Raw genomic sequence first — 16036 nt, forward strand, 5'->3', positions numbered from 1 at the left:
ACAGAGAATATAAATAGGAATTGTACTTCTAACACATCCAATCATTAAAGTTATAGTTTTCCATTATTTAACATTGTTTTTGATCGATGAACTCCAGTTTTAGGTAAGATACTTTTATTAGTGTTAAGTTAAAGGCTTTTTAATTTGTAACAGTTTTATAAAAAGAAGATGTTTTAAAAAACCAATAAAATATATTACTGGAAACGTTAGGTAATGAAAAATGCACAGGTTTATAATTATATACCTAATTTCTTACAATTTTTGCGAAACAATTTGGTATTATCCAAAATTCTCAGCTGATTTGCCTGGACTAAATTAAATATTGGGTTATTAGGCGGTTGTACTTTGAGAATTATTCATTCGCAGTTTTTACCATCATAAGTAGTTTCCTGAGGATAGATGTTTCCTTAACAGTTACAACTTTGTTGGTTGAATGATATTTGTTTGCAGATAATCGAAAAAAATGACAAATACACAGTGGAATTGCTTATGAACTAGCTATAATTGTGATATGATAAAATATTCTTTTAATAAACTATAACTATACAAATTGCTAATTGTGAAGATGTCCGACACTGTCCGTCACGAATTCTTCTTACTGTATTATTTTACTGGCCGATAATTTTTTTCCTAACTACCCTCTTTTAGAATAAAAGACAGTAAAGAACCAAATACTAAGAACTAACAATAGGACAACATATCTCATTATACTACTTAATAGTTACATATATGATAATATTTATTTATCGTTGTTACTAAAAAAATAACAATATTTATATGAGTCAAGTAGTGCTAGTGGTGAAATAGATACTGATGCAAGTGCAATGTGCAATCACCGCGATTAAATTTCAATTACCGTAATTTTTTAACTCTTGGCTTTCAGTATGGCATAGGAATGTACATATGTAACTGAACTAACAATATGTAATTACTAGATGAAAATGTGAATTTTAAGAACTCTAAAATACCCTTACATAATTTTAATATCAAAGCCTAAACCTGCGATTTCTACGTTTCCTAAAAAAAAATTGTAAAAAAGTTAAATATGTTAAATTCTTTTTTTGTTAAAGTTAAAAATTAAATTATACAATAACCATTGATTTATTTTGATTGCAACCTCGTTAAAAAGATGCAAGCAGTCTTGAGTTGCGACAGACCGTAGTCTGATATTATTGCCAAGTTTGTCCTCATCATTTGTTTCACATTACGTAGCTAGCTATTTGAGTAACTATAAATATTAAAGCGTTTAGTAATTGTGTTTGACTACAAAATTAATTAAAAAAGAGAAAATGTTAATCTGACCTCGAATCACATGATTAACTAANTGATATTATTGCCAAGTTTGTCCTCATCATTTGTTTCACATTACGTAGCTAGCTATTTGAGTAACTATAAATATTAAAGCGTTTAGTAATTGTGTTTGACTACAAAATTAATTAAAAAAGAGAAAATGTTAATCTGACCTCGAATCACATGATTAACTAAAAGATAGGTACAGTTCTGCCAGAAACTCTCAAATGTTGGATGAATGATCTTAGATTGTAGACGCCTAGCTTGAAATATTTACAAATGACTAAACTTGACTTGAAAATCAACCTTTACGGAAATTAGATTTAACATTTGGCTTTCCATCGTTGCTACTTGACTTGGTATCAATTAATTTAAAGCTAGTTGATATTCAAACAATTAAGAAATCTTTGACAAACTATTCGTGACCGTTCATAATACCTATAATCATTTCCTAATTATATCCAATTCAAAAATCTCCATCACCGTAGATAGGTGTTTGATCACTATTGCAGTGTACTGCGGAATTTTTACCGCTCACCACACTGTTAGTATAACTGGAAGCTTCATTTCATCCTTTTTTCCTTAATCCTTAAAAATAGACATTTCGTGAATTTCACACATCTTAAATTTGGGTGCACGATTTCATCAAAATATTTGATTTGAAGCTTGGAGGCACGGACAATACTTATGGCACTCTTGGACGATGCTTAAATAATTGAAGAATTATTTTTCCATCACCAAAAGCAAAATGAATTGACAATATCTGCAGTAAAAAAAAAAGAAACTGAACACTTACGTCATCATAAGATCGCCAGTCTTAAGACTGGTTGGACACGCACCTCCACTCTTTCCTATCCTGAGAAAAAAAAAAGAAACTGAACACTTACGTCATCATAAGATCGCCAGTCTTAAGACTGGTTGGACACGCACCTCCACTCTTTCCTATCCTGAGCTAATCGTCACATTTTCCTAAAACTATCTAGGGCTACCTCTACCCCTCCTAACTTCCGTTTCTGCCCTTAATGTGTCTCCGACTAGACCTTTATGCCTGAAAAGGTGTCCTAGTAACTTATCTTGCCTATTCCTTATTGACTTCCATAGAGTCCTCTGTTTTTCTATTCTTTCTAATACCTCTTCATTTCTAACCTTCTCTATCCACGATATCCTCATCATCCGCCTATAACACCACATTTCGAACGCTTCTTTTCCGCAGCGCCCACCGGCCATGTTTCGCGCCTATACAGGATCATGCTCCAGGTATACAACTTTAACAATCATTTTCGAATTTCCAAATTAACCATTCGCGTGCATAGAAGTGACTTCTTTTTATTGAAGGCGAACATTTACGTATAGATTTAATTTTTTTTCAATACTGTGAAAATGTCTTTCAAAATTTGATGTCAGAAAATGATTCGGGTGGCGCGTCAGCATATTACCGTCACTCAGGAGCGACAGCTGTCCTCTGTCCAAGCAGGAGTTCGGCTAATTTTTACCATTTTAGTACTTCTTGGAATAAGAATAAGGCGACCCTTCAAAGTCCACTGCGAACGTCATTAAAGCTAATTACGTCACTGTCACCAACGTTTTGCATTTTGGTGCAAACGATAGGTTTTAGTGTCTCTACTGATAATAAATAAAACGTAACAAAATCTTCAGGACGTCAAATCCTACTAACATTTGTCTCTGTTTGTTCTTCATTATCAAGATTTTCATGTTGATACCATTATTTATAAGTTAATATTTGAAAGTTTGAGAAGAATAGAAGCCCCTGATTTTGATTATAGTCTTGTGTCTTTGAAAGTCAAAGTTCAAGACTGACCATCTGCTACATTTTGTGTTTATTATCAATTAAATGGGAACAGTAGGTTTACGATGTGATTTTCCGTGAAACCCAATCAGCCTTGTGTAACATAATTTGTTTCTAATACACTGATATATTTCGTTTCATATCAATGGACGATTCAAGTGCCTCTAATAACATATCAGTCGAACTTAATATGTCGTTTATTACGTACTTTCTTTACTTATGTGTATATAAACATAACGATCCGGTAATAACCTTTTCACTTCATGAAAATACTAATACTTATATTACAACTCGAAACTACAACTTGTAAGTGGCAAGAGATCCCATTTTGATGGTATATTAACTGTAGTATCTAATTAGGAGTATTATTTATTATTTGTGAATGATTCTCTTTTGTAAGTGTGAAGTAACATTGCACTTATGTTGTAAAAGCAAGCAATAATGCGTTTATGTTTATTTACTATCTATATTATTGTTTAACTCATGATGAAGTGCCGTTCTGTAGTTACTGCCTTTATTGCCTTTTTTTTTTTTTTTAATATCGACTATAAAATCTAAAACGGCGGTATTGCAAAAAGCAAAAAACGTTTGTAATGTTTGGCCTCGAGTAGTACCTGTATAAGAAGTCTGGTCGCGACTGTCTTCAAATTTCATTTGTTTATAAATGTCTTAACGATCAATAAAAAAGGCGTAATAACTCTGGTTGTTTATTTTGACTGAACTCAATATCCAAAATCCGCTTTTAATGTTTAACTGCTTCAGCTTTAAAAAAGACACTAATTTTTATTCTTGGATTATTCAAAACTGCGTTGCTACAAATGTACTGCGTTGGAAAGAAAATACTTTGAGAAGCTTCTAATGAGATATACGATTCAACTTAAACTAAGAATTATTACCTGTTACCTGGCCTAATCTTTAACAAATGTACCGGACTCGCTGGGTCCCAAATCCAAACCGTGTACTTGGCTGACTCTAATCATTAGAGCCAAAATCCTAAATTTGCTTGAATCCTGTTGTGGTAATCAAGGATGAGTTTCTGCTTAGGTATTTATTTATTCATACTAGATGCACCATATTTGTAATATACATACGCACTGCTTCAGCATTAGTTTTGTAAAAATTTTCATTGTTTTTCATTGTATAAATATAAAATTGCATCCGGAATTAACACAACAATTCCAAAAGTACATATTTTGTTACTTTATATAGCGAACTTAAATTACTTCCTTGGTTTTAACTATTTTATAATCGTCATTTTTTACCTTGTAAACGAATAACGTTTAACTGTTAATAGAAGGTTTTAAACATCAAGTATGTTTCTCTGACGATTTATTTTTTGCATGAATAAGGAAACTAAATCAATAAAATGGTGAAATTCCATCCGAACCAAGGGCACCTGCTTCATCGGTCGGATTAATCAATGTCAATGCCAGAATTATTTTAATTAGCAGTGTAGCTTACTCATATTATTGTATACCGTAGTGACCGAAAAATGTAAGAATGTATCTGTGCATGCAAATTATGTCATGAATAAAATGTCACATATATTACATACACTGTTTATGTGAATAATAAATACGTAGGTATACCATATTTATACAATTTTTACATATTTGATCACTACTTTTTGTTTTTTATTCTTTTGAAATAAAACCGTGTCAACATTTGTCCGAACGGTTTTTCTTACTATATCTACATAAATTCCATCTGATGTTTTAATGGGTGTGGTAAATACACATAATGCGGTGATTTGAAAGTCTTATTAGAGTAGAAGTTGGCAAACAAGTAATATTGCGGGAACCGAAAAATGCTTTTGATTGCCTGCTTTTAATCATAATATTACGTTAGGAAAAGACAACACGAATGAAGTGACAAAAGCTAGATGGTCGCTAAATGGGATAAGTTGGTGTACTTAGAGGTGTAATCAGATACTAACTCAGAAAGTATAGTTTATACTACACATGAAAATTAAAGCTGTAGTTGTGACGAAACATTGATAGGTTCACATCATCATCATCATTACCATAAGGTCATCAGTCCTAAGACTGATTAGACACGTACCTCCACTCTTTCCTATCCTGAGCTAATCTTCGCATTTCCCTAAAACTAAAACAACCAACATCCTTAACTATTTGCGAACAGTAATCTAATCTAGATCTACCTCTTCCCCTCATAACTCCTGTTTCTGCCTCTAATATGTATCTGAATAGATCTTCATGTCTGAGAAGATGTCCTACCAACCTATCTCGCCTATTTTTTATTGACTTCCATAGAGTCCTCTGTTTTCCCATTCCTTCTAATACCTCTTCATTTCTAACCTTCTCTATCCACGATATCCTCATCATTCGCCTATAACACCACATTTCGAAAGCTTCTAACCTTTTCTTCACATACAAGTTTTCTATTTTGTGTTGGTGTCTGTTTATACCTCTGAGTATACCAACTTTCCCCATAAGTACACTACGACGTTGAGGTGTACTACACTTTCGCAGGGTGCTTTGCCATCCATGGTCCGAAACTATGACATCCATAATATGCAATACACGTAGGTATAATACGTCAACATATATATGTATATATATTCATTTGAATGTATTCCTTACGGAAGAATGCAACTTTAAAGGACCTTTGATCAGCACATCGAGAAGTATCATAATTCAAAGTTTCAAAGAGTTTGACAAAGAGTCATTTTATGTAAAAATCTAGCGGGGTCCTTTAGGAAGGGCAAAAAAAATCCCCTGGCGGAATATTAATACGAACTGATCAATTTTGGTACGAATTTTTCTTCATGAATGTTTTCGTCTGTTGTTGACGTATTCGAGTGTCCGGCACGCTCTTTGGCGTTCATATCTTGTCGGCCCTCCGAGAACATTTTGTACCACCGATAAACGTTGCTTCTGTCCAAGGTAGCTTCACCATATGCCACAGTCAACATTCAGAATGCGTCAGCGCACTTAATTTTGTTTTTCACCCAGAATTTGATACAGATTCTTTGATCTATTTTTTGGAATAGGCAAAATTCGAAAATAAGCCAAAACACGGACAAGCAAAGCAGATTTCAAAAATGAACTGAACATTTAACATGACAGAACTTGTCGTTATAGGTGAGAGACATGAGTACCAACGTAACGCCCCTAAAAAATCGAAAATCAAATATACGCAAACCGCGGATATTCAGAATTCGCGATACTTTTTGAACATACCCTGTATGGGCCTACAATAATGCGTAAACTGTTATTTTTTGGCCCCATAACGACGAACAATCATCAAAACAGAGAAAAACTCTCGTTAAATAAATAACTTCAAAAATCATAGTTGCACAGTCAAACTAAACTTAAATATATATCTAAAGCCTAAATAAGCCCTTATATAGGCAATAAGAAAGCTGCAATGTATATCAAAAGCAATTTTCGTTATTGTTTCCCTTACTATAATCCGTTTACTCTAAATTTTCTTAAGAAGTAATAAAATTTCCCGATTATTTGTGCTGTTGAATTAATCTTCCATCGAAAGAAAAGAAGGAAGTGCTGATTGTATATATGTACATAAGATTTGTCGTACTAAATTTTCGATCTGGTACGTCTCAATTCGAAGACCGGCCTAGTTATTTTATTGGTCCGAATTTAAAAAATGATAATAGGAGCCATATGTGCAAACCGCAAAATTGTCCTAAATAAGTCGAACTGCATTAAAAAGTAGGTCGCAAGGAGAATGTACCAATAAAAGCATATGGCGCCATGCAGTGAACAGAAAAAGCTCTAAAAATATATTAAGGTCAAATTTAACATGCTAAATAAATACAACATATGTAAAATTTGTGTACAATGTATTTTTGTTTTTCGTATGTCTTTTAATAATAGGTATTTTTAATAATTAATTAGTAGACTGATTGGTACCGAACTATATCCTAACTCTAATAATTACAGAGCAAAATTCTATTTATAGAAAAGAACTCCGTGTAATTTAAACATAATAATAATTTATAGTGTTTGCGTAGGTACAACTTTATCAAATTAAAAATCTTGTCAAAATTTCTAATAATTATAATTAATAAGGACGTTTTATTAGGAGATAGTGTGTGATTTTATTTTTTCTTTTCTACGAGAAATTTTTCCCAAAGCCGTGCAAACAAAGATTTCAAAATTTGTTTAACGAGAACACAATTACAGTATCTATCTTACACGAGCAAATATTTTGTCTCGTCTATAAAATTCAGAGAAGCATATGCTCAAAGGACAATATTTGTAAGTAAGTATAAAATTTGTGTCTACAATTTTGTTTTTAATATTGTTCTCATTGCATAGGAATTAATTAAGGAACAATTGTCTTCTCCCACGAATGTGTCATTCTATACCTTAAATAAATATGTTATTCAGATAGTAGACACTATTTGGCTGTGCCTACCATATGTAATGTAACTATTACGCTGTAGCACTTTGATAATAGTATGTCTTGTTTGAAAGCACTACACGAGTACAGGAGCACATAGATAAATCATTTTGAAGGTAGGTCATGGATACGTTATATGCAAAAGAGTATGATACAATCTGACACGATTGTCTGCCGAATCGTAAGTAATCTGAATGTTTACGAACTTTTAGAGAAAGTTTAGCATGGTACGTAGCAAGATCGTAAACAATTTGGCTAGGCCAGTAGAGGTGAATTTAATTAAACATCTATTATTTTTTGAGTTGATTTTATATTAATATTAGATATTTGCGAGATTTTCCTTGAAGAAGGAAAGTATCTGATCTCAGAATTTCGTCAAGTCAGGTGTAAAAAAAAAACAAAACTGAGTTATGTGTATANTAAAAAAAAAAAATTTTTAAAAACCTTGTTTTTCTTGGTCAGGCCGGAAACTTATCAATCCACCCTCGTATATAGGTCAAACTGAGAGAACTTTGGCAGAAAAAATCACTGAGCATAATGAAATGTGGGGTTGAGGTAAAGTAAGTAGTTTGAGTAAGGTTCAAGTAAGATATCACAAAATGGCAGAGACGAGGTTTAGATATATCAACACACTAACACGTCAAGGATGAAATAGGCGTCGAAAATGGTAGATGGTCAAAGATATGCTTAATAGAAAAAATGAGAGAGAGTGATACGCCTTCATAAGGCGGGGTCAGATTGTATGGAAAATCTTAGATGAGATAGAATGATATGGGTGAAAAAGAAATTTTTAGCAAAATTAGGGAAGGGTTAAATAGATGAAGGAATATGAAGGTATACTAAATTATTACTTATAATAGTTTTTATAGGGACTAAATACTACTGTTGTCGCCGTAGTTTGACGACTTTTATGTTTGGGCCACTTTTTGCAATTACGCAAATGTAACTTGGTTGATATAAAACTTCACTTGGTTTTTAACTATTTATTAACAACACTTAACTAAGGATTAATAACACTTTAACAAAAACAAATGGATAACGAAAAACTGAACTTATGAAGAGTGGACTGTATAAAATTGGAAATGAATGAAAATAGAAAACGAACCGAAAGAGCAAACGATTGAATAGACTGAAAGCCAAATTGTAATTGTCCCAAAAAATGACTGAACTCCTGAAATTAGAAAAAATAGAAAAGTGCAGGAAATAGTTTAGGGGTGGAATTAAATTCAAATTGGAAAAGGTTGATTGGTTGGAGAAAAAGTAGAAGATCCTGATTTGTTATGAAATGAAGACAGAGATACAGAGGGGTAGAAAAATAGAGGAAGTACCAGAAGGGCATTAACCGGTACTTGGTGCCAACACACGCGCAACGCATCTTTGCCGTTTGCCTCGACTTCTGGGAAACATGACCCAAGCGAAAACCCAATCGAGTTTTATTAGGGTAAATACGTGTTCGAACGGAAGAAATGAATAATAGAGTGAAACTCGACACAATGGTCAATAAAACCTTCTGCTGTAAAATGTATACCACTGAAAATACTGCAATAATAACAAAATAAACATTCTGCTAGAAATACAAAGATAAATGCTGAAAAATATACAAAAAAAATAAAATGAATATTACGATAGTGTGACAGAGAATATGAAGAGATAAGTTTCAGAATAAGGATATAAATGAACGGGTTTATAGATTATGTTTATAGATTTTGTGAATTGAGGGAGGTGGCGCTATCCCACTTGTTACACATGATAAGATAAAAATGTTCAGAAAAGAATGAAGAGTGACAAGGTAGAGGATGACATGAAAGATTTATTAACTGAAGAACTTGGAGATGAAAATCTGGGAAATTTTAAAATTGGATACTTTTGTTTATTTATATGGTCGTTATTGTTATCGGTAAATGAGCGGTATAAAAGGTTGCTTTCCCATCATCGCAAATGTGAAAGGCATAATAGAGTTATTTATCCGCATTGGCGAGTGGGAATGCCGATATATTTTACAACCCTACAAAGAAGAGAATTATTGTGGTTATAATCTTATTAAAATAAACTGGCTTAATATGATTTCCGTATTATTTAATATTTATGCTTTCGCCAAAGGTGCACCCTGTATCTAGAAAGGCAACCTCCGCATCTTCGTACTCGGTTCGATCTATCAATTCACTAATAAAGTGCACTGTTTACGAGGTGAGTTACCTCCATACAAGATGATGTAGCAAATACAACCATTACAGTTAATCGATATACACTACTGATACGCAGTTCAAGACCTAGACCTTACAGTTTCTTCACAGGCAACCTCTACCCAACACCGTATGTGTAGGTGTATTGACACAGATCTCATCGACCATTTAAGAACAATATTCCGTTACTGTTCGTACTACTTTTAATTGTAAAAAAACACTGAGTATTAAGAAAAATACAACGTGTAATTATACAACACGCTACTGACATGAAACTTCTTCAAACACACAAACATACCGGGATAGGGGTTAAGGAATTGGTTTAATGGTATTATTTGTACACTATGAGTTTTAATTTTACCCTATACATGCCGGAGTTGCCTGTAACGAACGTTGCATTGAAGCGCGCTCACGGCTCAAGCGATCCCCACTACGAACTCGACTACGTGACCGAGTAGAAGGGATACATCCGTTGCATGATTTCGTTACATAGCAACTCGTATGAAACGAACATACTCTACCATGCGTAAAGAAGTTTCACTTCAAAAAACACCTAATGTATGTAATGCTAAATGTTAAAATATTTAGTTCCTTCTCGTATTCTGTTGTAAATTAATCGTCCTTCGTTCCTTGAAGGCTTTTGTTTTGTAGTGAAAAGGCCGTATGTATGCATGTTTCCAAGAGAACAATAACAGGAACGTTAGAAATTTTCAAAATCCTGTTTGCGCTTTTAGCGATAAATAAATTTACAAGAGCCAATAGTTCTCTATTTTTACATGTTAGAGATATATTTTACTCATATATTACCTACAGTTAGTACTCAATGAAGTAAAACGTAATATACAATTTTGATTTTAGTTAGTTTATAACTTCGGTGACCTAGAATTGAATTCACTGAACTATAATATCCTTCAGTCATAACTGTTCTAAGAAAATTAGTGTTATTTGCAGACAATACATGAACCTTTAATAAAAGGTGGTTTTATGGATGTTGTAAATTTTCAGTACATATTCAGCATTGGTGTTTTTGCTTGATTATCGACTTGCGATGACTGTACTTTCTATATGAAAAGTGGGAAATATTTTAATGCCTCTGGGATCTGTGACACATCAGTTAATTTTTTCTCCTACATACTTAAGTATAATCAATTAAACAAATCGTATATCATTATTGATCAGTATAAAATTAGTGGCGAAGTTAATGTCAAAATGGCTGGAAATGAACATATATACGATGTAAACATTGTAAGGTGCACGTTATCTTTTATTTTAAAATTTAAATAGTATTTAGAACGTATAAAAAACATTTATTTGTTAAGCATTTGAGGTCGTGCGGTATGTTTATATAACACAACCAAAATTTTATTCTAGTCCAATTTAAAGACGCAGGCATAATATTATCATGGAAAGCATATATTATTTATCATTTTTTATTTGCATTTCACAATTGTAAGAATTTCGTCAGGTTCACCATTGCGTTACAGTAGATCAACTGATGATGCGTTATCATCACTTTCTATGTAGTAGGAACTACATAAATTCTAGAAATCAGCTGAAAATAATTATGAATATTTAATGGATGGAATAGATTTGATATTTTAATTTTTTCAATTTTAATTCCAAAGTTTTACCAGAAACAGAAGTTTTGTTTTAAAACTTTTTTAATACGATTTAGGTTTGAGAATGAACTGAAAGAGTTGATATATAGTATTAAGAAAAGACAAGAGGATAACACTAATAGAGGCCATCGCTGGCGACAATCAAAACTAGGAAACACCGAGTGGTATAATATTCCTTTATCGAAATCTACGATATTTAATATATCAGGTAATTTTCGTTGTGTTCCGAAAATAATTCAGAAGCGATCTATTGAATACTGCTGTGGTGTTGGCTTTGACAACGTGAGATAAAGGGAAGAAAGTTACATATTATTTAAACAAATAAATATCCAGATGTTCAAAGTTCATTACACATATATTGTAGGTATGTATACTGAACAACTAGTACATTAATACTGCTGCATCAGCTTCGCCATACATACTTTTCTTGTGCCGTAAGATTTTACCTTCCTTGCATTGTATAAATTTCGCATTCATAATCGTATCTGTTATGTATGTCCTTGGATGAATATGAATAATGCTCAACAAAAAGGTCGTTAAATCTTCATATTGAAACTACAGTCATGATACCTGAACAGTCCCTTCTAAAAATCTAAAAAGTGGAAATTGAACATAGTGATATATAATGATAAATAAGACAAGCAATTATGGGGTGAAGGTTTTTGTTCATTTTCTGTTTCTGTTTTCAGTTTATTTAATTAAAATATATAGTCGAACACCAAAGTTTCGCATTTAGGAGAAAAGGCTTCTTCATTGTACTCTGAAAGGCGAAACGTTGGTGTTCAATTATATATTTTAATTAAATAAACTTTCAGCCCATAATTGCTTATCTTCAGAATAGAAGGTCATTGATTAAGCCACATTAAATCTTCGTCCAGGTACAATAACTTATGGCGTCTTACTCTTTTCAAAAAACTGTTTCTGTTGTCCAAAACAATCGTTTCACCAAATAACTTTGATTGGAAGAAATGTTGATTATTATTACTCTGTAAGTAACGAAAATATTGNAAAAACTACTGCGTAAAATTAATTGGAATTTTTCACACACAAGCCTTGCTATATGAGCTCTCAAAGCATATAAAAATTATACGGCTTAAATGTGAAGTTGGGTGCAAAAGAATACAATTAAATCCTCTGTCGGGAAAAAACGAAATGACTTTCCGAACAACCCTATAGGTTTTACTTTTATTTTGTAGGTTCGTTTTATCTCTTACCAATCTTGTTATCTACTGCCTATCACTTACGATTTCGGCCGACAATAATAAATACAATTGTTATAGCAAATAACTAATTGAAAAAGGTAGCCTAGATCACTCCTGCCAAGCTTCTATTCATGTCTCGTAAGATTTCATGGAAATATCGCGTAAACAATTTGAATATGTATTAAACTATCTCGACAATGAGATAATATTCAAAAATTTATCGATGACACGAAAATTGCTTAAGGGACGTAAATAAATCGCAGACTACCGGGAATGAATGAACCAATCTACGTACGTCACCTAGCCTTACAGACAGACATGTACAAATTGAACGATCGACACACCGGAAACACTGACGAAAACTTTTGATAAACGATTATTGGCTTGGACACTAATAACACAACAATCGTTTTTTATTTATATTTTTAACATATGAACAAGAGTTTTGTTTATTATTGTTGTATTATTATTACCTCGGAGACAAGCTATAAAAATCCACCTTGGCAATTCCAATTGGATAATACCATCTAGCTCTTGCATACGCAACTGGTATTATACAAACATAAACATACTCTACAAGTTTGTTACATGTAAATTAATATGTATATGTATATTTATAACAGAACGTCTGGGATACAGGAGGTCTAAGTACCTGCCTGTTATTTCTATAAAAGTTTTCTGTTGATTTTGTAATATAATAAATAATACAAGTACGTTAGTATATAGTAAATATACTAGTATAAGGCTAATACAATACCTGCCTACTATATGTATAGTTGGAACATTCAAAATTGGCATAGTCCGCAATAAAACTGTCACATTTACATTTTTCTTTCAACTAACTAACTTGACTAGACCGGTTGCTGATAAAACGCCTACTTTTACTCACGACAGACGTTGTAGGCAATATCGTAAATATAGAAAAGAGATGTCAGGTAAGAATTGCAGCGGACACTAATAAAGAAAAAGGAATAACATCACACCAATTAATGCATAACAGCAAGAGATGCGGACAGATGAGCATGTTGCCAGATCGGACTTCAAAGAAAGTTAAGCATTTAAGCATTCTCAGAAATTTAGAAAAGCAAAACGCTTGTTTAAAAATATAATTCCAATCAAGCATTATAAAGCCGCTTCTGATATTTTGCGTACCTAAGCAACCTCTAACCGCTGCACCGCTTTCTATTATTCGGTTAGCCCTTTTCACATTGCCTATACTACTCATGAAGTATTTCATAACTTAACAAGAGCGTGCTCAAAACGCAGCAAACGACTACGGTACGCCGATTATTGCGCACTTGGTCAGTTTTGATCGTTCCAACAATAGATAAGCTAAACTAGGTATGATTTACGCTGGTGTTAAGTATATTTAGTGATAAGTGTGTCCCGATCACCCACCCAAAGTGCCCTCGACGTTAATTATACTCACCCTGCAGGAAAAGCGTTAATAAACCAATCACTATTGATTCTGATAGCTTAATTATAAGTAGAATAATTCCGCATACCTAGAATTAGTCCATAACTTTGAAAGGTCGTATCTTTTTATTGCATTCAGTTAGGAAGATGAGCTATGAGGCTTTCAACGTTAATGTTTACTATTAATTTCAACTGAATGCGGCTCCTAAGAAAAAAGGTCTTAACTGGTAGATAGAAAGGATAATAAAATTGTTCTAGATCCTACAAGTATGGAACCATAAAAATACTAAATTGGATTTTGATAACTAACGTGTAACGTAATAAACTATAATAAATGATCTGCAGCACAATAAATTTAACAAAAGTAGTCGAGGTGCCAGGGGTATATTGTTGAAGTGCTTTATACCACAATATTCTCCAAATGGTGTCTAACAATAAATCATTAAGTTTCGAGAGTGCCACTATGAAAAACGTTAGTTATATATATGTTAACGGAAATGTATAAAATCCGTCATTGTATACAATTCCTAAGAAATGTATGTAATTTTTAAAATAGTCCGGAAATGTGTGAAATAAATTATATTCGACACATTTCCTAGGAAATCTATACATTTCCTAAATAGCAATCGGAAATGTATTACAAGTAATACTAAATACGCAGTAATACGATAGGCTGTTTGGAGATGTACCTATATCTATTGGTGACGTCTTTTTTTTGATTAGGGAGATTAAAAACAGACTGAAGAATTATTAATGGCCCTGCCCGCCGGAGGCGAGCAGATGTTAGAATAATGTGACGAGGTTATCTTTGTTTCAACAAACACGATGATCTTGAATTTTTAGTATGTTGTACAGATGATAATGTTGATCATTTTCATATATATACGCGTGGAGATCATATCGAAGCACACTTTTTGAAGACATTATTCCAACATGTCAGCCCGCTTCCGGCGGGCAGGGGCATTAAAGAAACTCCAATCTGTCATAAATCTACCTCATAACCATACAATAACGTCACCATTGCATATACATCAGGCGATCGCACTAAAACCACGTAAACGCAGATAATGCTGATTCTCAGTTTACTAACGTGTTTTATTCATTTTATTCACAGAAAGCATTAGTTATATACATTTCGTAGTACATTATGGGAATATCATAAAATTTCTAGTAAATGTATAGATACATTTCCCAGGATATGTGTGTATTAAAAAATCTTTGAAACAATATTTTATAGATTTCCTAAATAGCCTCGGAGTTGTATACATTTCCTAGGAATTGCATACAATTCCTAGATTTCATACATTTCCGGTAAAATATATAAGAAATAGTAAGTAACTAATTGTACGAGACACATCTTCTAAGTTTGTTTTGGTGAAGCTGTTAAGAATTAGCAGTGAAACAAAATAATCGCGAAATATTAAATTTCAAATAAAAAACATTTTGGATAGTAATTGATTTCGATAACAGCTGTGTATAGACGAGTGAAATTTATTTATCCTGTATTAGAAATATTTTTTAGCATTTTTAAGAGTTTATAATTTTTGACTATCTTAAAAATAAATGGTTATATTTTGCCCATTTTAATTGGATATTGAATATTTAGAACCTACTGTTTCACTGCTAGTTTTTAACAGCTTCACCAAATCAAATGTACAGTTACAATAATAATTGCTTACTTTTCAAAACTAAGCTTTTTCACACTATGAGTCCCAAAACTCCTTGAATGTTGAATCACATTCGATTTTAGTTTGTGTCGGTAGATTATGTATCTTATTAGCTAGTTATACTTGAGCGTAACCAAAAATGATTACTAACGTAGGTATTGTATGGCGTATCCTTATGTATGCATATAGGTTTCTCATGAAATTTTCAGTCACTTCGTAAGTAACAGAAAGTTATTTTTAAATTGCACGGGAAGCATAAAATTCAACATCGCGGCACTTCTGCTTTATGTAATCTACATACATAACTACTATTAGGTATTCAATGAATAAACACATTTGCACATTACATTCCATAATAACAAATAATCATATAAAAATGACATGCACTTTAACCGTAACACAATACTATGCACTGCTGCAATTTGAATATTTGTTACAATTTGGAGCTGTAGTCTTGTTTCTT

The 16036-nt window shown here is 32.6% G+C and overlaps 2 protein-coding genes across 2 annotated transcripts in view; one reads left to right on the forward strand and one right to left on the reverse strand.

Moving 5' to 3' along the window:
- Positions 1–16036, reverse strand: part of LOC108734809 (tubulointerstitial nephritis antigen-like) — a 61082-nt gene that overhangs the window by 44802 nt on the left and 244 nt on the right. The gene's annotated exons all lie outside the window — the stretch shown is intronic.
- Positions 1–16036, forward strand: part of LOC108734760 (influenza virus NS1A-binding protein) — an 81181-nt gene that overhangs the window by 39707 nt on the left and 25438 nt on the right. The gene's annotated exons all lie outside the window — the stretch shown is intronic.

This window comes from Agrilus planipennis, unplaced genomic scaffold (assembly GCF_000699045.2).
Source record: "Agrilus planipennis isolate EAB-ADULT unplaced genomic scaffold, Apla_2.0 scaffold80, whole genome shotgun sequence".
Taxonomy (NCBI): domain Eukaryota; kingdom Metazoa; phylum Arthropoda; class Insecta; order Coleoptera; family Buprestidae; genus Agrilus; species Agrilus planipennis.